Below are 7,186 nucleotides of genomic sequence, written 5' to 3'. Positions count from 1 at the left end.
TGTTGTCAGTCTTTGATCGATCATTCCTTATGTGTTCACCTTGATTTATTATTGCTTCAAATGAGTGATAAATTGATTTTATTTTGAAAAATCTCTTGACTACTGATTGACCTGAGAACCGAGATTCTAAATAATTTTCTGACTTTCCTTGTGTTGCCTCAGTCCAAGATACCGTTCCACAGTCAAACGCGTATACGCAATTGCCTTCATACATTGACGTAAATGAAAATACGTCGTGACCTTGAACACGTAACTGGTGTTCATGTAAACAAAGAGTAAGATCGGGGCTATCGTGCCAGATGTACTTTTTATTACAGTTGGAGCAGTCTATTTTGTACATGATATCCAACTTATTTTTTTGGATCATTTCATTTTATCGTTTGTATAATATTTATCGAAATTATTTTGCAGGTTTATGAGCCATACCTATACACTAGAGAGCCTCAAAAATCAGGTTGTACTTTCTGATGTCCTTCATATATAGTAAAATAATCGGTTTGTGGATTTCTATATTAGATTTTGAGCTTGTTCATAAGTTTTATAGATATTTCTTAATATTGCGTGGACAGCTGTTCTTTTGGAAAATTCACCAGACATTTTTCTACATCTAGCTTCTTGACGACTGATTCCTACTATGACTAACATTGAGCACTGTACACGGGTTCTAAACTAGGACTAAATGACTGAATCCCCGATTTTTCGAGTTATTAATGTTTGTGATAAACAGTAAATTTGAAGATATTCTGACCAAAATTTATGCTAGTTTTAAACAATCATATAAAGCAGATAGACGTGGGATATTATATTTTATATCATGGCCTATCCTTAGATGGACAATCATTTAAAAAAGCCAGAAAGTATTTGAAAGTCGTTTGGTACTAGAATGGGACGCAATGAGCATCCACGACCACACCGAGGATTAGGCTTAAGAACTTAAAGTCTCGTGACAAGTGCTTAGCCTTTGGACTAGTCCTTATTCAACAGTTTTTAATTTTTCATATTATTCAATAAGCGATATTGAGCAACTATCTAGCAACACCTTATAACCTATACAAGTGGACCCGACTAATCCACGACCTTCACTGGAATTCGGGGAACTACCTCTCGACGTTAGTCGCTAGTGAGAACAAGATTGTTATTATTAGTATAAGGGACAAATGTACATTCATTCACAAAATAAAATACTTTCTTACTTTTTAGCATTGTTCCCTTCAGATACACATTTATCACGTCCATTTCTAATAGCCTTTTGACATAACAACAATTCTTTAAGTCGACGTTCAGCAGCCGCAGCAGCTTCAACACGGCGCTTTAATACAGCTTGTTGCCGTTCGTGCACTGAAACCATACGAGACATTTCACATTGAAGCCGGCGATCATGTTCTTGAAGTTTTGTCACCTACATAAAATGATCAAAATTATATCATCACAAAAGCTTTAAAAGATTATCTGAATAACAGTCGGAGCGTGTCTTATTAAATAGGATTTCTTGAAACTTATAATTTAAACATTTGACGAATAAGGTGATTTAAGTGACTATTACGCATATTCAGCCCACTAAGAATAAATTGAAGTGTGATAAAATAAAGTGGCACGATGAATTTACAAATTCTAGGGGTTATTGAACTTAGATTGGCTAGTAGGCAAAAACTTGTTAGTAAGGGGATTCACAGTGTAATCATGATTTATTTCAGTCAGTCAGCTATAACATATGACCAGGCACATATATGCATCGATCCAAATTGCCATAATTACTTAGCACAACAAGATCAACACCGAATTCATAGAAGCAGTTACTTCAATGGTAGTAATATATTCGACAAAAGATTGCGTATAAGGATATGACACAGGGATAAATAATTGGTTCATACAAATAAAGTAATTGTAATCTCATGGTTTAAGGTCAGACCTTCGCCATTGTGATCGACTCTGAGTCATAACACCCAGGGTCTCCAACCACTGGTTATAATAGTCGCGCGAACCCCAACCAAATAGTCAGCATCTACAAACATGGCTCAGACCAGAAGTTAGTGACTTCAAGGACTGGTGCAACGTTTTGGTTTGGACGCCCCTAACTTTCTCTCATCCATCCCTAACACTAGTCAGCTTTGGGCACCGTGGTAATCGATGTTCAAGCATTCGAAATACGTGGCCCAACCATTTCAGTCGATGTAGACTGACAATCTCATCAACTGATTTACCATCATCCCTAATACGCTGGCGTCTAACCTCACTATTACTTACCTGGTGATCCCAGTAGATACGAGCAATATCTATAAGACATCTGTGGTCAAATAGTAGTACCTTATGAGTATCCTCTACCCTTAATGGCCACGTTTCGCTGGTCGCGATATGATCAATTTGAATCCAGGCTTGAGATGCGACGGAGGGAGCCAGGTAGCACATCGACGATGACTGTGCTGACGCCTGACATGAGCACTCAAGTTCCCGGTTAGTACTACAATATCCGTCGAAAGCACTTTCTGGTGAGCACTTAACTGGTGGTAAAACTCATCACTGATCGTATCTGGGTTCTAATCTCTCGGAGTGTAGGTAAAAACTCTCAGTAAACTTACTGCAGCTAATGATCTTATCTTCAATAACCTATCTTGTTGACTTTTCGAAACTTTTCATAGTTCAGCATTTTCGTTTTCTAACTGGTCAATGTGTTCATTAGCGGCTTGAGGACGAGATTGAATGTCTTTCATCTAGACATGAACAAACCAGGAGAAGACATTAGTAAGGACGTGAATAGACTAGTAAAGGTGGTTGGTATTTCCTTATAAATGCTTTCGCAACAAGGAGTGATAAACTGAGAGTGGAATAAAGGGGTTTAGTAAAGAGGATAATAAATCGAGTGATTAGAATGGGAATCTGTGCCGTTTGGTGTGCCTGAAATGTGTCAGGCATGTCCAGCCATCGACTGTACGACACTTGAGTAGATTGAGAAAGAAGTTTAATATGATTGGACTAATGAATAGCATCTGCCACTGACTGTTAGGCTGAGACTGTATTGGATGAGAAAGATATCATTTTTCAGAGTTTCGTATCAAAAACGATACCTATGAATGAACACCATAAATTTGAAATCAATCGCAATGGAACAGATGTAGTTGTTCTGCTCTCTTCTCCGTCAAATCTTGGTATTTTAATATTATTTCATAGTTACTGTTGTGATATTTCACTTGTCTTATTCAACAGCATTTATTATTAATTTCAAAGACCATGTTGACATTCAGATAATTTTTTTCACTTCCTCAGATGAAATGAAGTATGACATCTTAGATAGATGCTTTCACGTTTGCCAGCCGATTACATGCAGTTGATTATGAATACAGCACCAAACCTAAGTGGTGGTGGTGATGATGACTAACCTCGAGCACTACTTTAAACGATAGTCACGTACTATTGGGACACTTTATATTGAACTTTTACCAAGAATTAGAAAAGATATTAAAAACACATGAGGATAACTACCAAAGGTGTGATATTAGGACAAAGCTGTCGAAAATGAAAGAATGTGTTCTCCTAAATAATAAAGTTGTTTCAACCATGGAGAAGAATGGTTATCTAAGAATCTGGTAATGAGAAATTAATTCAAAGTACTTTCTATTACACTAGCAACTGCATAGCCTAATGGGTATCTACATAAGCATGTAGATTAGGATGTGACACAGTAGTTTATATGATGTTGGGGGACAATGTATGAGTTTTGCTCTCTTAGTGGTGGTGAGACGTCATTTACAATGACATCTTTATCTTTCCATTCCACCCTATTGCTATATACTACTTATCAATATTCAGTAACCCATTTTATTTCCAATAACTTTTGGAAGTATAATGGGACATGCGTCTGCAATCATAACGTTCTTGAGAATTTACATAAACTGATGACATTCAGTCCATTGATTATGGTAACTATATCTTCGTGACATTTGGAATAGATATTTTTACTCCGATTGTTTCTGTTAAACCTTATCATACTGTAAAAGATTCCATACTTTGGTGTTCTTCGTTCTTACTTTGAGACTCTACAATTGTAATGTAGACACAGATAATAGCTGTCACATATCGTACGGTATTATGAATGACTGCGTACAAACTTGCCAGACACTTCATGAGTTCAGGGCTATCAATGCACTTCATATGATTTTGTAATAACAGTATCGTCTTTCCAGTTAATAACTCCGTTTGCAGCTATTTCAGGGTTACTGCCGATACCAAACACGCTTAAAGGGGTCAACCACCCCATCCCATAGAAAACAACTTTGCTAAAAATACGCCAACATAAATAAACAAATTAAACCATTCAAACACTATCGTCCGAGTTCAAGGGAGAATCATGACATCTCATGGTTAAATCCAACATTCTTCGGAAGTCACAAAGCTGATGTCCCTTCTAACAACCACAGCAACAATTAAAATAGGAACATGGAACGTTCGGACAATGTGGGAGACCGGAGGTATTAGTAAAATATTTGTGGATCCTCGGAGATACAAATTGACGGTTTTCGGAACCAGTGAAAAACAATGAACACATGCTGGACAGAAGAAGCTAGATACGGGAGAGATACCTCTGTACTCCAGTCACGAAGAACATAATTCTTTCAACACTCAGGGAATCGCTCTGATGCCGTTCAAAGAAGTACGTAATGCATTTATAGGACGGGTTTCTCAAGGATCCAGATTCATCAAAATGTCCTTCAAAACAAAGAAGGAGGGAATCACAATGAATTTTATCCAAGGATATGCACACACCATTCATTGCAATAACGACCATAAAGATCAGTTCTATGGGAGGCTGCAGTCAATCATAGCGAAGCACTCCAGATAGGATCTCATCATCCTGACAGTAGACCTAAACACCAAAGTCGGAATGGATAACACTGGATATGGAAATATCCAAGGACGACATAGACTGGGAGAGAGAAACGAAACTTTTGAATTCAATAAAATGGTCATAGGTGGTACAATATTCATGCATAAACACATACACAAAGCTACATGGGTCTCACCGGATCACACCACACAGAACCAGATTGACCATATTTGTATCACTAAAAAACTCACAATATCATTGGAAGACATGACAACAAGCAGAGAGGTTGATGCTACCACATCACCACCTAGTTGTGACCAAGATAAAACTGAAGTTAAAGAAATGCTTGACAACTGGAGAAGGTCAATTACAAAGGTTCAATAGAGCTTTCTTTCGACATACTAACAAAATAAAACAATTCAACAAAGCTCTCAATAACAAGTTCCAAGCCTTAAAATATCTGGTTTAGTATGATGAGAATACGATGGAGAATAACTGGAAACGGATCAAAGAAGCATTAACTTTAACGTGTCAGCCGTTTCTGGATTGCAAGTGATATCATAACAAGCAGTGGATCACTATCGAAACCCTGGACAAGATTCAAGAACGGAAGAACAAAAAGACAGAAATCAACAACAGCTGAACAACGACAGAGACAGTGAAGGCACAAGCTGAATGCACAGAAACAAACAACCGATTGAAAATGAACATTAGGGCTGGCAATCAGAAACACATAGAAGATCTGACAACTACAGATTCAACATAAAGAAATATCAGACAACTATATGACAAAACGAAGAAACTGGCACGAAAATGTAGTAAACCAGGAAGACCGTTTCAGGACAGAGAAGGCATCCCCATCACTGAAATTCAAGGACAGATGAACAGATGGGTGGAACACTTCGAGGAACTCTTGAATAGACCACCTCCATTGAGCCCATTATTAGACATTGAAGCAGCACACACAGACCTTCCTGTGGATGTCACTCCATCAACGATCGAACAAATCAAGAGTGGGAAAGCAGAAGGACCTCTAAATATACCGGCTGGGACGCATTATAGTGTCATTGATACTTCGTTCCGTTCGCCGATTTCTCAGCGATGTCGTGATCAATTCAAACATAAGTTTTAAAATTATGCCAAACGAATTTATTTGTGTAGTAGCATACTGGCTAACGCTCCTCTTCAAGAAGGCACATATGGTATAGGATTTTTGCATCGACTTAAGAACTTCACAAATGCATTCGAGTATTGGTGTTTCAGTAGAAAACTTTTCATTCCAACTTACATTCTCCTCAGATTTTCGTTTCTCTGCATTCAGTTGGGATTCCAATTCACATATTTCAGTTTCTAAATTAATCTTAGAAACTTCAGATGACGATGCCTATGAAATAAATAAAAAGGGCAAGAATAAGCAAAATAAAGAACTGTTCACTAGTCAAATCAGATCACTACATTTTTATAGAGAATAAATAAGTGGAATTCATATCCTATTGGTATTACTTTGCGAAGCCTGTTTACAGAATCGACATTCTGCTGTAACTTACATCATTAAATTAATAAACCATATAGCACGGACGTATGTTGTTATATGTCTACCCAGTGACCACTTATATTCAAATGTAGCTTGACAATTTGGACAGATTCATCAATTGGTCAGTCTGGTTAGAAAAGAATAAAAAGTACAACCTACTTGTCTGAATAGATATTTCAAAGCTATTCGTGCTTCTTGGATGCTATGTAGTTGGAATAAACGAGACGAGAGCATTTGACCAGTCGAATCAGGTGGACCGGAGGCATCTGTCGACGATTTTTCACCGGCATCCATAAGTTTTTGTTGCAAATCGCTAATCACTTGTGTTTGACATTGAATCGATTCAGAGGGACTGTTCACTTCTGAACCAGTTCAACCCAACAGCCAATAGCTTCAGAAATTGCTCCCTCATTTCTATGTGGCGAGTTGGTATTCTTCTAGCCTACTACTCCATTGACCAACATCTCGCCTAAAGGGAGTCAGTAGTCGGGGCCTGCGTGATTATCCTGACCAATGGTTGGAAGAACAGGGTGATATGGTGTAAAGTTCAATACAGTGGCACATATGTAATTACCACTCATCTTCCTTTACATCTTCATTTCCAGTGTTCCTCCATACGTTCCTTCTTTGAGAACCATATGTCCAATATGTTGTCATTCATTTTATCATTACCACCACGATTACTTCAATTACTTGGCTATTTATCGAGGTAATTTTGTCGCAGTGTTGATTTAGTAGGAAAACGTGGACCAAAGCACATTTGTGCTTGCGTCTACATCGATTAAAACTAACTGAATTCATTAATTCCTTAAGATTAAATACTTGCCACGAGT

This window comes from Schistosoma haematobium (assembly GCF_000699445.3).
Source record: "Schistosoma haematobium chromosome Unknown HiC_scaffold_406, whole genome shotgun sequence".
Lineage (NCBI taxonomy): Eukaryota > Metazoa > Platyhelminthes > Trematoda > Strigeidida > Schistosomatidae > Schistosoma > Schistosoma haematobium.
The sequence above is the reverse complement of the archived record's forward strand: the minus strand, read 5'-3'. Positions refer to the sequence as shown.